At 38.2% G+C, this 17,691-nt stretch overlaps 1 long non-coding RNA gene across 1 annotated transcript; it reads right to left on the reverse strand.

Moving 5' to 3' along the window:
• Nucleotides 1–2,832: 2,832 nt before the first annotated feature.
• LOC120742931 lies at nucleotides 2,833–15,538 on the reverse strand. The gene is made up of 4 exons (XR_005697993.1): nucleotides 15,253–15,538; nucleotides 7,753–7,818; nucleotides 4,564–4,730; nucleotides 2,833–4,332 (listed from the first exon to the last, which is right to left on the reverse strand). It is a non-coding gene; the product is annotated as an uncharacterized LOC120742931 (long non-coding RNA).
• Nucleotides 15,539–17,691: the final 2,153 nt, after the last annotated feature.

Consider the following 17,691-nt stretch of genomic DNA (forward strand, 5'->3'; position numbering starts at 1 on the left):
TAAAAAATAAACAAGTAAATAAATAACTATTTTAACCAGCATGGTGGTGTCAGCTTGCTTCACATATTGAAGTTACAACAGTATGAAGAATGCTTCATTGCTTACATGGATGATGCAGTGGTGCTATGTGTTATGGAGAATTCATGTAAATCACTGATTCCCATTATGTAGACCGTGGCCCTCTGGTGGACCAAACGTATACTGCAAGTGTACAGTGTACAGAGGTATGTACAGTTTTATTGATCTATCTATCAGATAGATAGATAGATAGATAGATAGATAGATAGATAGATAGATAGATACTTCAGTTTCTCTTGTATTTGGATTCAACCGAACATTTATGGTCAGATGGGCCTCTGTGGGATTTTCTGCTTTTGAAGTGGGCTGCAGCACTTTGACTTTGAGAATGGCTGATGTAAATTATTCCAGTCTTATTCAGTGACATTAGCTCCTTATGAAAAAAATCACTATGGAATTAAGTCTTAAATCACTTACAAATAGTGACTCCTTGCTGGAACATGTTACTTTCCATGTTTTTTACACTTGTTGTATAAAATCAGGCCCAGGACTCTTGACGTCCATTGTTGGATTTGTTTACTTTTCATAGCAGGCTGTGGTGTGCTGATTAGGAGAAGCATTCATATAGCTGAATCAGTAACTTTGGAGAGCACCTCGGTGTATGCTTTTCTTTTTTTCTCTTTGAAAGGCCTCTTACATTTTCAATTTCATTCCAAAATTTCCAGAGTAAGCTTTTCATGACTCTTCAGCACTTGCAGTTCATCAGCTCTTCATGTATGGTTACAGTATCTCTTCTGCATTCTCAGTGACTGTCCTCCATAGAGGAAATCAAACCTCTTGTCAGGCTGTATTTGCACTTGAAAGCACTTGAGGTCATATCCTCAAAATGCTTTAAACCACTTATAAGGTGTCAGAAGACTTTTATATTTTTATAATGAACATCTTGAAAACTGACATTATCTTTAGTTAGCTTGGCTCTTAGATTTAAGCCTCTTTCACAGAGGCCATGGAAGTAACCATTAGTTGATATAAGTCATGTCACAAATATATGAACTATTTTTTTTTTTTTACACATGTAATGCAGCCCTGAACATTTGTAGTAGTATCACTGTTGTTAGGTCCCTGTTGTCCTTCTTTCACACCTCAGTAGCTACAGTATGGGTTGTACTTTAAACAACACTTTTGAGAAAGTTGTAGAAGATTTTTTTCGTCCTCAAAAACACTTTTGCGAGTAATTTATTTTAATTCTTTTTTTTTCTTTTTCTTTTTTTTGCTTGAGAATAAAACAGCAGAGATTCTGTTTCTCTTAAAGCCTGTTTTTCAATGAGACCACACAAGGACACAATATGTCTTCATACCCAAAGTGGCTCAAACTAGGTGTTATTTACCTTACTTCTGAGGGGTGTACTATCTATGGAGCAAGCTTGACCTAGCCTTCATCAACAAATGTTATCTAGAGATGGTGATTTTAAACTTTATCTGTTAACTTAGGCTGTCTGCGTCAGGCTCGCTGTGACACGTGACATTTAACTCTCCATTTGTGCAAACCTGATTCAGGCAACTGGAGCAAGTCATTCTTCCCGCAGGCGATACGGTCTCTCAATCACACCACCACACAGTACTGACCCACACATACAGTTCTTACACACACTGGACTTCGACTTTGTTTTTGCACAACACTGGTCACTATATTCTTCATTTCCGGTTAATACTTGTACAGCTGCTGTTATTGTGTATATATTTATTTAGATTTAGATTTCTTCATACATTCTTATATAGTTCTATATTGTGTATTTTGTTGTACAGTTATTTTATTTTCAACTTTAATTTATATATTTATCTTATTCTTCCCAGTTAAATTTACCCTTCATTCTAATTTGTGTTGTACAGTTATTTCATTTTTAACCTTATTATTTTATTCTTCCTTCCTAGTTAAATTTACCCTTTTTAATTTTTCATATTTATTTCCTATCTTATTCATAGCCTTTTCCTTTTTGTTTTCTTTAGGTCACGAGCAGTTGTCCAAGCATTTCACTACATATCATACTGTGTATGACTGTGTATGTGACAAATAAAATTTGAATTTGAATTTGAATTTGAATTTGAACTAGGCTGTCTGCGTCAGGCTCGCTGTGACACGTGACATGTAACTCTCCATTTGTGCAAACATGGACCTGATTCAGGCAACTGGAGCAAGTCATTTACAGTTTTAGAGATTATAAGAAAAATATAACAGTCAAGGCAAGAGTGCAAACCTACCATAGACGGTATAAAATGGGTGTCAAACATCAGAGGCCAGAATTAACCTGGAAAAGACGACAGTTGAGCGCCCTAAATGTATATTTATAACAAAGTATACTATATACTATAGAATCTTCTGTTTTTTACAATGTGTCTACAATAAAATTAATAAATTAATAAAATAAATGTATTGTATAAATACAATACAATCATTGCAACAAGCTACCAGAACTTTTCCAGACATTTTTACACGTGTATTTCCTACAATTTCCTACAAAAAAGGCCAAAGAGTCGTGCTGACTGATTTCTTTCATTTACTGCAGCAGCATTTCTTTTTGAAATGGTCCACGTAAGTCCTCAGGTTGAGTGTTTTTACCTTCACCATCTTGAAACGGAACATGACAAGCAGGAGGCATGCCTGACTGTGAAACCTCATGCTCATGGCTCATAGGCCAATTATTAATCCTCAGCTCTGGCTTTTAGAATAACTCTAATTTAGAAAATTGACTATGTTTTTTTTGTTTGTTTCTTTTTGTTAAATATGATCTGAAATTAGTGACTGGAGCCATAAACTCATCTGTAAAGTATTTATTGAGGTCAAATCATTTTCTTACACACTTCTAGAGTTTGCCCTCTACTGGCAGTTAAGCAGAACGCACGTTTAAGGCATTTTCCTTCTGTCTAACCTTTTTAGGCCTGGAATCTAAGTCCATCTTTGATAATGTTCACATGTTACACACAATTCTTATTCTTATAAGTGAATATATTTATTTCACCACTCTATTTTAGCAAACCAGCTGAACTGTGCTGGTCCTAAACGCCAAACTTGATATTACAAAGCAAGTTTTATGTTAGCTGGTTTGTCAAATCCAAAAACTCAAGTCAGACATAACGGGTATCACAATGATGCTCATCAACTTTTTGCTGTTAACCCAGGCTTTGTGCTTCAGGCTCTGTGCATGCTCATATAGAAGAGGTGCTTGACACATCATTTGACAAAATGGCCACAGTGAAGGCCACACATACTCATTTGCAAACACACAGGCTCGTGCGTAGAACTATTTTTTAACCACTAATCAGCCACAGCAGCTGCAGCATTTATCCAACAAAAACAACTATACAGTGCTTTTTTAACACGATATTTACTGTCAATATTTTGACAGGCAGCGTACAATGGTCCGGTGGTATCACATTGTATAGTAATCAGATGATTGGCAGCCTGTTTCCAAGCTGTGCAGCAAATAAACTCTTTCCAGAGGTAGCAGGTTATGTACAGCCAGACTAAACTAAATCTAAGCCCGTGTGATTCACCGCTGCAACAATAGAACATTTTCGTACATTTCCTACTGCCATAAAAAAACACTTTTCAAATATACACAAAGAGAATTTCATCAGGCCAAAGAGATGACATCACCTGTTACATCCTATCATATTGCTTAGGCACTGTTCACATCTTATTAGTTTGTGTGATTGGATACCAAAAGACAGTGTAATGAAAAATTTACTTTCCCAAAACATATTCTAAATCATTTAAGGAGGCGTGTTTACAAATGACAGAATTTACCCTTGATGTTCATCCAAACAAATGTCAACCTTTCAAGGCGTGATATCTTTTTTTTTTTTTTTTTTTGAATTACAGGCGTTTTGTGCAACATCAAATCCAAAACAAAAATTGACTTCAAAAGCAGCTTAATACATTATTTAGATCATGTTTGGCTTTTAGATCCTGTCAGTCTCCATACAAACAGCTCTGTATGTCCTTTCACTCCTCCTTCATCTGACAGGCAGCGCTTTTTGTTTAACTGAGTTTCTAAAGAGTCTTCTGAGGTGCAAAATCAATCATTCAAAGAGGTGTCAGCCATGGTTTTTTTTGTCTTCTTCTTCCTCATCTTGCTTTCATTGCTGTTCAGCCTGCTCCAGGAGATCTTGGTAGATTTCTGATTTCAGAAATCGTGGGTAACAGTCGTTTTCCATCAGGCCATATATCAGTTTCTGCGCCCCGTCGAAGCAATTTGGCCCCGGCTGAGAGATATTTTTACTGATTTCTTCTCTGGTCACACAGTCAATGTTTATCTAGGTTCAGAAACAGCAGCTTTTATTTCACCCTTTCTTTCTGAATATATTTTTACATCATGTGTTTAACTGTAAAAGATAAACTGTGTAGTACTGAATAACAGAGAGTGAAAGATTTCCTTTTATTTGAATGTTTTTATAGTAAAAGTGAGTCAAATCACCTCCAACCGGGCGTGATTTGTAGAGACACAGGTCTGACTTTGTTTACTCCTCAATTCACAAAAGCCATACCTGTCTAGGTGCACCAACTTGGACAAACTCAGTGTATATCCGTTTGGCAGCAATGGTCATTTCTGTCACTCTGGTTATTTTCTTGTACTTTTTGCAGGCCAGCCAGAAAAGAAGATTCTCGTCACTGTACTCTGTCCTCAAGAAGTCCTCAAACACCAGCTGGCCAGCTGTGCAAAAACAACAAAAGCACTTTGAAATACAGACAGTTTCATTTCAAACCCTGAAGAAGTAAAGACTTGAATTTTTAAGGGCCTGTGTGTTCAGACTGCTACAGTTTTATAACTTCACAGGTTGGATTTTTTTTCCTCATCTGTATTACACCACAAAACTCAATCAGTCGCTTCCAGAGCTCAGGTAGCTCACATTTGTGATGCTAACAACTGCATATATAAAACAGTATATCTGGTAACACCCTAAACATACAGTAAAGGCACTTTAGCCTATTATTTGTGAATCATAACATGTCATAGGCCGTTACATGATTATATTTTCTTTTAAAAGTGTCTTATAGTGTTATATAAATTATTCCAAATTGTCTAAATTTGCTAGTGGTTTGTGTCCATCATGGTCCAAGGAAAATATTTCTAAATTAGTTTTTGTAAAACTTTAGTGTCTTAATTTATAAAAAGTCTAGATTTTCAATTCCATAAATTATTAAAAAAAAACAACCTTATATTCCTCAAAAGTATGTTTGCTGGATTTATTATTAACTATGTAAGCTGTGGAAAAATTATGCTTAAATCATTGGTTTCACTTGTGCTTACTGGTAGTTGTTACTTTGATGTCTTGGAAAAAAAGATTATTGATTAGACAGCTGTTTAAAGAGAAATATCTTTGAACCATGGTTTGATTAGTGCTGTGTGCTTTCACATTTATGCTATCAAGTGAAGTGTTGTCCTGTTCCAAAACAGCGGTGGGGTAGTGGAGGAGGGAGCCACGTTAACTTTCTTGCCTGAGAGTTTTACAAATATCATTTGATTGATAAATACATTGTTCACTACAAATATGTCACTTTTTAAGGTTTAAACGTTAAAAAAATATCATGGTTTGGGTTCAAATACAGCTGCTGCCAGATGCTGTTTTCTTAGTTACCATGGTGACACAAATTTGAAATGCATCACTACAAATACATGTTGTTCAGAGACAGGAAAAAGCGTAATAATTCATGCCCACAAAGACCACAAAATATTTCTTTTTTAAAGATTTTTTTATGACTGTTTCACAAAATGCCATGAGACCTGACAGAGACAAAATAGGATCATTTTTAAACCTTAACCACATATGGCAAGGTACAGGATAGAAAAAAAATCAGCTTGTTGAATAGTTAAATTAAAAATGATCTTGTTGAACATTACATTACTTTTGGCAGCCTTCCTAATCATGATGCATCTGTAAGCTACTTTGCAACCCACCTAAACCCCAGCTCATCTATTTCAAGCTATTAACTTTATTTTTGACTTTATCAGTGTCATGTCATTGATGCCAATTGCTCTCTGTACTGAGGGAAGCTACTACTGCTCTCCCGACTGGGGAGGACTCAGAGCAGAACCAAATCGCCAAATATACAAGTCAATGAGTTCTTTTAGACTGAAGGTCTGAAACTCAAGCTCTACCATTCCTGGGACTCTATCCACCTCTGAGATGATCATTTCAGAATGAATTAGCTTATATGATGGCTATTTTACATCCATGCGCATCGTCATGATTCATCGCAGTCATTGCGGCTGATTTCAGTGCAAATAAATGAAAGACGTAAACTTGAAAATAACTTTTTACACTGATTTGAAGGATTCACATATCTAATGTACAGGAAACAGCAGCTCATTTGGACTTTTCTGCTATTTCAATTTCACTGTCTGTCACCAGAAACTTCCGCCCTGTGCTCTTCAAAAGAGGCCTCCTTTGTTCACTGTAAACTGCTGTAAGCTCTTGAATCAGGAACAAGTTTTTCTGACGACAGGGACAAAAAATTGGGTGAAAGCAAATTTAAACGAATCATTCACTTTCAAATTTATAAAGTATTTTAGGTAAATTTCATGAGAGCAACAAGCCTCCTCTGAAGGTTAAGCAATTCTGTATCTTTCTCTCACATTCTCCTTTCCTCCTAACAGTGCTCGTAAGCTCAAAGAAGGCAGTGAACAAAGAGACGATGCAGAAAACTGCCAGGCATTGTGGTGCATGTCTGGAGGCCCTTTTAACTTCAAAACCTTCAAAAACCGAACCCCGCACTCTGCCTCTGCATCATATAATTGCACACACCAATATTTCTTGTTATCTGCTCCCCACACTCCTTACCTTTGTTATGGGCGTATTCATGGAGCTCTGATGCCAACGCAGGTGTTAAATACTCAGCTCGTCTTAGGGGAGCACAAACAAGCAGCTAACTGCGAGCACCGGTGTTATTCACAGAAATTGCTTTACATAAATCACAGCTGGCGCTCTGACAGTAATTGACAGGAAACAAAACACATCCAGAGGCCGCTTGTTCCCGTCTACAAATCACTCCATATCTGAACTTTCAATCACAACAGAGCTGACTGGTTAAATTCGCATGAGACGTAAAGGTATATGAATGGCATTAGATTTTTTTTCTTTTCCTTTTTTTTCTGCCCCCGTTTACCTGTTTATCAAACGTGTCATTGCAGTCCTTCAAAGGGAAATGGAGCAAATGGAATGCGAGATGAAATTTATACTCTGGAGGGCAGTCAATCTTGATGCCGAAGACAACAGGCTAAAATATTACAGATGGGCTGAGTTCATTTCAGTGGAGTGATGAGAGACGAAAGGCAGCGTAAAGAGTGAGAAAAAGAAAGAACTTATCTGCCACCTCTGTCATTTTCAAAAAAAGGGCAGGAGTGTGGTCAGGTGATAGCCGCGAGCGGGTGCCGGCTTTATAAATGAATAAGAGTTGGTTGAAATCATCCTATCTACACCGGCAGCTCAGATTACGCTTCTTATCTCGGCCAGTGTCGTCCTCCTTAAATATATCTTCCAAATGGGTTTGATGAACTTGAGAGGAGAATATATCCTCGATCCTCCTAAAGAAGTCCCGAGGGCAATTCACCAAGATTTGCAGGGCCGAGCGGTGTAGAATTGAGAAGGTAGAAAAGAAAAAAGACAGAGAGAGAGGATGAGGAATTGAGAGAGAGCAGCCTTTGACAGGACAATGAGAGGAGTAAGTGGCCTTACTTTTACACTCCAGAAGACGGTCAAATGATTCCCCCCACGCCATCAATGACATCATTAACAGGAGCTCTGCAGAGCAAAATTGAAAAAAAAAATCTTCATGAAACGTACATCTTGTCAAACAGACAGTGTACATTCTGTACAAAGGACCAGGGCACATTCACGTCAGAGATAAGCTGATAAAAAGTTAAATCCCAAATTGTACCTACTTATTACATTAGATTAACTAATTAACGTTTTATCTCTTAAACGTCACTTTTTAAATTAACTGATATAAATCATTCATATTGTCAGTTTAATAAAACTCCAAATGGGTACCTCATCTTGTCATATTTCCAAGTCTAGAGGATGAAATTAATAACAATGAGTAACATCTTAGCTGATATTGGCTCCTAATTGAATACCAGGTATCAGTACAGTGAATGACTTGATATCTGATGCCAAATATTAGATCAGTCAGTGCTTCTCCTGGATGTGAGTTCATTCCTGACCACAGCAGTGAAAGAAGTATTCAGATATTTTCCTTGCAATTTTTTGCTTTTACGTATCATCACAAAGTATGTCATAAATGCTGACTTCATAATGTGAAAATCATTGGTTTGATTGGTTGCCTATAAAAAAAGGAGTGCATGATTTCCTCCCAGAAGGATGGGACCATCAGCTTAATCAAATGATACAGCCACGCGAAAAATTAAGTGCATATTTACTGTTTCCAAAAGGAATTTTGAGGATAAGTAGCAGCCAGGTGCTGCACCTGATTAAATGATCATCATTAAGTGTGAGCATTTGTATAAAAGCATAAGAACCTGAATGCAGTCTGGAGCATTCATATGTGTGTTAACACAATGCCAAAATCTTCCCTGGAGTCGATGGATGCCCCAGAAAATTCCCCCAGAGAAATTCATGTTTAGAGGAACTGCAAAAAACCCAAGAGCTGCATCTCAGAGTTAACTGGCCTCAGTTAGCGTGTTAAATATTAAAGTTTATGACAGAGCAATTTGGAAAAAGCTGAACAAGAACAACAACAAGTATAGAAAGTCTATTCTCTCTAACAATAACTTGGCAGCAAAGGTTTGCAAAGCTCCATCTGAATAATCCGCAACCAAATTCTTTGGACAGAGGGACCAAATTGGAAATGTTTGGTCATAAAGTACAACACCAAATCAAACACAGCATATCAGCACAAATACTTCATTGCAACTGCCGAGTACAGTGGTAGAAGGGTGATGATTTGGGGTTTTTTTATACTACAGGAGCTTGACACCTTACAGTCTTTGAGCTCATCCTGAACTCCTCTTTATACCAAAGTGTTCTAGAGTCAAATAGAAGCCATTGTGCTGACAGCTAAAGTTTGGCAAACGAAAAGAACAATGATCCCATTCAGCAGCAGCAAAGCTTTCACAAAATGACTGAAAAACAAAACTACCATGGTGCTGCAACGGCCCACTCAAAGTCCAGACGTCAACATGACTGAAACGCTGTGGCAGGATCTTAGAAGAACTGTGCATAAATGAATGCCAACAAACATCAATGAACTGAACCAACGCTGTAAATAAGAGTATGCCAAAATTCCTTTGCAACAACATGAGAGTCTAATAAATTAACTAAAAAAACAAACAAACAATTACTTCAAGTTATTGCTGCCAAATGTTTTTCTACAATGTACAAAAACATAGGGTGTATGTAGTTTTTCACAGAACTGCATAGAGTACTGTGGAAACATTTGAGAGATAGCCACCTGTCATAATAACCACTTTTACGTTAAGTGTCCCTGTGGTGTTAACACATTTCACCACAAAGGTCGCAAAGAACCCAGGATGAGCGTATGCTGACTCGTGCACTGCATCCAGAGCCTGAGCTTGCTTGTAGCCTCCATTGACCATGTTTCTACAATGGAAGTCTCTATGGGCTTGTTTTCACCTTCGATTGTGTTTCTGCTTTTGTTTCAAACTTAAACATTAAAAGACTGATCTTGTGTGTTCTGATTAGCATAGAGATTTTTTGTCAATGTGTGGGATTATAGCCCAAGGTTTATATTGTTAACTGACAATGCATTTCAACTCATGTTACACAGTGAGGCAAATGTGATGTAACCAGTAGGGTAACAAATAACTCCATTGAGAAATAATACAACATGATGTATTAAAAAAATAATATTGAGTAATGCTTCTCCTTCAGAAGATTCCTGGATAAGATGTAAAATGTCTTCAAAAAATTTCTATAGAAGTTCAGTTGCCTTTTTCTGACTAGCAACCCCAGCACTTCTTAAAGGAGGGTGAACAGAACAGTTCACTCAGAGGCAGGATAAAAGTCTGTACCTCAGTTTTAATTGAGTGTTTAGGTCAGTTGACAGAAAGAGCAGGAAAGAGTCAAAAGTCCAAAAATGCAAAAACTCCAAAGGAACCCCCCACTTTGCTGTAACTAAAATTGCAAAATTTAAGAGTCTTAAGCACACTGCCCAATAGAGGACAATGGGCGATCAGGCCACCCTCATAAAGTCTGTTGCTGATTGGTTGGTCAGGGACAACACACCAGTGATTTGCTGCAGGTTATGTTATAGCTGTGGCAGTGCTCATCCTGTTCGTCCTTGCACAAAGGAGCAGATATTGGTCCTGCTGATGGATTAAGGACTTTCTATGGCCCTGTCCAGCTCTCCTAGATGAACTGCTTGTCTCGTGGAATCTCCTCCATGCTCTTGAGACTGTGCTGAGAGACACAGCAAACCTTCTAGCAATGGAACATATTGGTGTGCTATGCTGGAAGTGTTGGATTACTCCAGATATTGCTTGATGCTGCCAGTATTGACCAGCCAAATACAAAACTACCCCAAAACAGTCAAAAAAGATGAGGAGGGGGACAGTGTCAGTGACCATTGTTTTTTGGGAGGTTGTCTCATTGCTGTACCCTTAGTGCACCTGTTATTAATTTCATGAACACCAAAGCAGCTGAAACTGATTAACAATAACCTCGATCAATCAACCAGATCAATATCCCAGAAGTTTAACTGACTTGATACAATACTCATTAAAAAGTGCTGCTTTAAATTTTCAGAGCAGGGTATATTGATACAGGTTGGATAGTTCACTGGTGAGGAAAAAGTGTGATAGTACACAAAGGGAGGAAGCAGAACTAGGAACGAAAGGACCGGGTTCATGCAGAAACATTACTTTTATGAGAATACTTGTTTAGCCATTAGACAAAACAGTTACTCCCTACAAAACAGTTTTTAGGCTCTCCTAGATCCAAATTTGATGATGAAAAGCAGATAATATCATAATAGTCTTTTAAAATATCAATATAAAATGATACAAATGCAAAAAATTATCAATACTGCAGTTTGGAAACAAGAGTAACTAAATATCTTACACATGAGCTGCTAACATTATGCAGATGGCAGTTAGACAGCTGTGGGGACTGGGGGTACTAGCATGGACTGAAAAGCCTGTAAGTTTAATTGTAACTCATCTACAGTGAGTTAGATTTATGTCAGAAATCTGTTTTTTATGGCAAACCAGCAGCATCCTCTTGCCTTAATACACTTGTTCAGAGATTCTAAATTAGATGAAACTTTAATGATTCTTGTGGGCAAACTGGGTCATTGCAGCAGCAGGGAACCAGATGAGAATAAGTCAGAGCGGTAAATGTTATTCAAGGAATTAAAGCAAGTGAACGCGCTGAAAAGTAGAGCAAATAAATTAAAAAAATCAGCGACAGACTCACAGGATCAAATACTTGGCAAGACCTAGTCACGCTATCTGACATTCGGATGACATAAGAGCTGCTTTACAGATAATGTCAATGACAGATATAAATATTGATTGTAAGCAGGCAGGTACAGTAGCTTCTGCTCGTAGGGAAACGTGTGCTATTTATATCTGTGACAGCTCCTCAGGATTCTGTTAGGTACTATTTTTTTAATGCAACCTCCTGTATATTCCCACAGGCTCTTCTAACTACAACATACATATTCATAACCCGGGGTGGGCTTTCAATTACTTGCTGAATTATATAAGGCTTAGAACTATTTAAAGTAAGTGATCTAAGGGAGCACTAATAGGAACAAACAGGAAAAATGGCCAAGATCTGACGGGAGGAATATGACGCACTGATGATAGCAAAGGTTTCACTTTTTATGCTCTTAAACTAGTCTGACAGTACAAAGTGGTAGAGCAAGGACTAAAGCGTCCAAGCTTTTGAGCGTAAAAAAAGACTTTATTCTACCTGTGTTAAAGAAATGTTCCAATAAATACTTGAAGATGAGCCAGCTTGAATGTTTTTGATACTGTTGTTACAGAGTTTCTCAGAAGTAAAGATGATATTAGAGCCACATATGCTCCCATCCAGATTTGATATCCTTTTAATGGAAGCTGTTGCATACAGTATTTTGGCAAACAGTGCTAAACCCCATACTGGAGCTATTACAAGGGCATGGCTTTGTTGTAAAAGTGTCCAGGTACTGAGCTGGCTGCAGTCCAGACCTGTTTAGTCAGACCTGACTGGGCACATCATGGAACGAAAAATATGACAATGAAGACCCAGGACTGTTGAGGAGCTGGAATCCTACATCAGACCAGAGCAGGACAACATTCCTCTCTCAAAAATCAGCATGCAACACAGTGAAATCGCCACCAAATTTAAAGTGAGCTGTTGTTTGTTATCAACAAGTAACATGTCCAACCTAAAACATCTGATATGTTTTATATATTCTCCTGTTCTCTGAGTAAAATCAAGATTTATGAGATTTAAAAATCATTTCATTCTGTTATTTACATTTTACACAGTACCCCACCTTTTTGGAATTGTGGCTTTTTGCTTTAGCTTGTGCTAAAGTTGATTTGGACTGAACACAAATTGGCTGATGCTTAACGGTTCAGGTTGGAACTTTTATATGTATAAAGCTAAATAGATCTCATTTAACAATTTCAAGTCACCAGGTGGCCAATTACAGTTAGGCCTTCTATTTCTGCAGGACTAATATTTGAGACTGGAGTATAAAAATAAAAACTGAAAATGAACTGAGAAAATAACAAAGGAAAGCGCTGAGAGGAGCAGGTGCAGCAGAGAAGAAGCTGCTGGTGTGTCTGAAGCCACTGCAAGACAGCGCTCCAGAGAGGGTACGCTTTAAACACTGCTCTGCCCTGCTTCTTTATAAGATACACACTCAGAAATGTGCACATCATAGATGAATGTCCTGTGTCCGAGATTCAGAGGGTGCCTGGCAACCAGAGCTGTGAGCTTTTTTGGGGACAGTTTTTAGAGCCTCAGTTATGGGCATCATAATTTCTTTAACAGTGCTTGAGAATAATTTTCCCATATGCTTGGCTATAGAGAGCTGTCAGTGTGAAGAAATATAGAAATCAAGAACACTTCCTCATGTCAGTGGATTTTTTTCTCTCTCTAGGATGTCATTAAGTCAGCAGCATCAGCCTGACACTGTAAGCCAAGCATTAGTACCTGGTGCAAGACTGCTCCAGGCAGCACAGTCCAGCCTGCTGCGGCAAGCCAACATTGCAGAGTTAGTGTCACACACTTTTCTGCTGTGACAGCTGCCCAAATGACTGAGCATAACAGACAGATGCTGGAGACTTGTGTTGCTTGCAAACTAGCAGATTTCCCCCATATTTTTCTATCAGATTCTAGTTAACAGATTAACATCTGTTTTTGCTGAATTCTATGAAACATTTAGCTGCAAATTAATGCCCTGACGAAGGTAAGCATATGAACTAGAGAACCTTTTCTTCTTTTAAATTAAATTAGGTTAATTCCCTTCCATCCAAATAAGTGAAAAATGTAAGGGAAGAGCACGCCGCCTTTAATGTGCATTAAGGTTGTCAGAATAGTACGATTTTAAACTCGATAGGAGGAAAATCCTGGAAACCATTTTTTGATATGATGGGAAAGATTTTGACCCCATCGTTCAACAACAGAAGTAATGACGACAAAGTCAAATGCTGACAAAGTTTACTTGTTAATTAACAACTAATTTCCCCTATTAAAAGTAACTTTTTACAAAGTAAGTATTTAGGATTCAATATAAAAGGTGCATTTGTTTTAGAAATTATTTTGATTATCACGAATCGTGAAGATAACATATTTTAAAACCTACTAATAAACAAAGGATACAAGAAACAACACAATACCTGGCATCTCAATTATTTAATTATTGTGGAAGAGCAGTATGGAAAATGCAAAAGAGACACACACACAAAAACCACCCCCACAGATCACTCACTCTCAGTCTGCATTTCTTTGCATCCTTAGCTCTGCTTTTCAGGCCTGAGGTCTGTCTGATTGCACTGCTGTGCTCTAGATGTTACTATTTATTTACTCAGATTAGTTCTCCAAACTCTGAACCCTCTGCTCAGTTCAGCTACAGTTCCCCGGCTGTCGTGCACAGACAGCAACCTGACGGATTCTCTACATGTCCATAATCTGCTCTGTCATGGCTTAATATCCCATCTCTGACCTGTAGTTATTCTTCTTTTATCTAACTATCATTGCTAGTCTTTATTATAATGTAGTATAGTGTTATGAATGTTAACTACTTCAGCTGTTGGTGAGGGGAGGCACTGTGTCCCTGTGTGTCTGGAGCTGTGCAGTGTAAAGCTGTGTGTTAGCTGGAGGAGGCAAAGACAGACCTGCTTGTGTTGATATTGATGCTAAACATCCAGAAGAAGAAGAGACGAGAGATGAGGGTGGAGGTGGGTCTCAAAGTAGCTTGCAGATGCATATAGCACATCCAACATGAGAAGCTGTCTTTACTTTTTCAAACCCTTTTGCTTTTTTATGGTGTTGACAAGATGCTGAAGGCAGAAAATGCCATATACGAGATTAATAGGAAGGCTCAAACTGACAGCTTTGGCACATATTTCTGTTAGATAATTGTGTAAAAAGCTCACTTGTCTAAGCACTGTTGCTCTAAATCATTCAATTCCTAAAATTATTCATAACAAAACAAAACTCAGCCAAAGGCTGTGACATCTTTAAGTTCTGTTTGCAGTTTCATGACCATTATCAAGCAGTTCTTCAGAAGTACAGGACAAGGCATCAGAAGAAAGGCTATCCTGATGCAGGCACTCAGTTTTTGGAGTGCATCATATAGAACAGAGAGCACATTCAGCTCAAAGTATTCTCGCTCGTCTTTGGCCCTTTTTCATGTTTTCTTCGGGAGGGAAAGAGTGAAGGGAAAGAGAGCTGCAGGCATACTGAGAAACACAAAGGAAGAAAGTTCCAATAAAAACGGCACAGATCACAGGAGCCCCATCAGAAATACTTGTTCTCCAACTCGCAGACAAGAGAAAACCATCCGCAAAACACATTCCAGTTTTATTTTAGCAACATGTTTTCTGTATGGGCGAGATCAGAGAAAGTCAGTCATTACCGAAGAACAAAGCAGACCGGAGGGGAAGTAAAACAGTGAGAATATTCAACAGTACCAAAAAGCTCACTGACAGACAACCTCTTTGTCTTGAAGCGTGAAGCCAATTTGAAGCTCATACTTACAACATGTGTTTTCTGTTGCCGAAAAGTATTTTTCTGCCGTTGTGCAGATAAGTGTCCTCCTTGTCGGGCTTCTCTTTCTTCCTCTGACTTACTTTACAGGTACAAGTCTGTGCATGTTGAGCTGCGCTACAGGCGTTCCCAGGGTTGACAGAAATGTCACTTTTCACTCGTCAGTTTTTAACCGTGCTCTTAAACAGAAGCAAAGCCACAGGACTTTGGCACCAAAAGCCCACATTTTGTTGCTTTCCACAGATGTGTTTCTCAAGCTAGCGTTTATAGACATTTAGAAATGTGAATCATTTAAACTGAGAAAGAAAGATAGACCTCAAGCAAATCATTAGTTCCTAACTCCTCCCTGCTGCTGCATACCTGTTTGGCTAAGATTTTGGCCCTTCGAGTCTGCCATGCAACCGATGTGAGAAATCTGTTGATTTAACAATAAAGCGCAAACATTTTCTTTGCTCATACTAAAAAATGGCTAAGATAATCATTAATGTTATTTAGTGAGATGAACATGTCCTCACTATTTGTAGCAGTAGGTGTTACGCTTTTCAGTGACCCAGTAAAATTTGCTTTATGTATTTTCTCATGGAAGCAATTGTGAAACTGTCAGAAGAACACTGGCCAAATTCAGAAATAGGAAACAGGAGGTCTGAGAGTTTGTGAGCCACAATTGGATATAGAAAATTGTACAAATGAGCCAGTATAATAGAAAGGGATCAGCATTAAGGCCTTAGGCAAAGGAGGGACACTAATTACAGCAGCAAATATCATTCCTAGTTGTTTAGGAATGGTTAAAATAAAAAGAAACCCAGAAGGTAATGCTTTAAGTGCATTTGCTGTCTGACAAAATGGCAAATTTCACAATGTGTGAGTATAATTACTGTAGATCTGTGTGACTAGTTGTTGCTATAGCAACATAATATTCAACCAAAAAAAGCAACAAAAACAGCAATCACTGCTAGTGACAGAATATCATACACTTTTCCTTTTTTGGCAGTATTTTGTAATATTTTGAATCCACTTTGTTATTTTATTGGTATCAACTGTGAGTTGTTCTTATAGGAGAGCTGATTTTGCTGATTTGTTGATTGAGGATTTAATTCAGGAGACATTCACATGATTGGACCTAAATGTTATAAAAGAAGTAAAATGGTTTTGAAGCCCATCAATGTCAGATGCCGTCTGATTGTAAAGGGGCTGCAGTTGGCACCAGTAACGGCCTTAATTTGGGTCAAGGATCGCCCAGTGTCTTGACGGACAGCCAATTGGACCCTAGAGCTCAGTGCTGGTGAAATATTTTGGGGTCTTCTACTTGACTTTTTTGTTCCATAACCATCAGGATCATTTAAGAAATTCCAAATGACTGTCTTACTGCCTCCCACCTGAGCAGCGATGGTGTGCTGCGGGAGACCCTGCTTATGCAGTTCAACAACCCGACCATGTTCAAAAGGGGAAAGTTTTTTGCCTTTACCATCAGAACGTCATGACAGTGTGACTACCTGACAGAAAATGACAATGAATCCACATGTTTGCACAGATGTGACCTTTTAAAGACACATCTTAAAGTTTTGATCAGCTGTAAATCAGCCTGTTTCAGTTTAAGAGTTTTCAATAAATTGCATGCTCAAAACAAATGTTTTGTCTCACTCCCATTTCTTCTTGTTGCATGTTGAAGCTCTACTTGAACCCTTTTTAAGATCCAACCATGCAAAATCTGATTTTTTGCCATTTTTCAAGTGGTCTTAAGCTTTTGATCTGGACTGTTTAATTGGTGTGTCACTCAAACTACAGACAACCTGCTAACAAACAAAACAATCACAAAGAGGTTTTCACTGCAGAGCTCCGGACCTCGTGCACTGTGGTGCTACATGCCAACTGCTCAAGTAATACACATTCTTATGACTGGTGGTTTCTGGGAGGGTGACTGACCAGTCTTTAGGCCTGCATGACTGGGACTTTACCAGTTGATTTCACCGGCTAACAAGTAGATTTGCTGCCTAATATTCACTCAACAGGAATGAAAGCCAGTCCTAGATGAAACTTAAACCAGTGTTCTGGTTGAAAGTTGGGCAGTTTTTTACTTTCACCATGGAAACACTCCTAAGTAAGAATGTGTACATGAGTTGTTTGAGTTATCCTCCTTTATGTATCATCCTGAACAACTAATTGGGCAGCCCAGTGTTTGTATATTTGTTATTTAAATGGCAAATCCACGCTGCCTCCGCAACGTTCCTGTGTTGCGACTGTCTAATCAGCATGCCTTTGTTTGTGAGTGGCCTCCTACACTTTTAATTATTCGCTATATTATCCCCATCATCCACTCTCCTGACCTTCAAACCTAACTTACTTTCTGGCTGACAAAACTTTACTGAATGTTTGCACTGAGCGTTAAAGTACAAATTTATTTCTTAGATGGCTGTGAGTTAGTTAAATGTC

Source organism: Simochromis diagramma, unplaced genomic scaffold, assembly GCF_900408965.1.
Source record: "Simochromis diagramma unplaced genomic scaffold, fSimDia1.1 OVJJ01000553.1, whole genome shotgun sequence".
Classification (NCBI taxonomy): Eukaryota; Metazoa; Chordata; class Actinopteri; order Cichliformes; family Cichlidae; genus Simochromis; species Simochromis diagramma.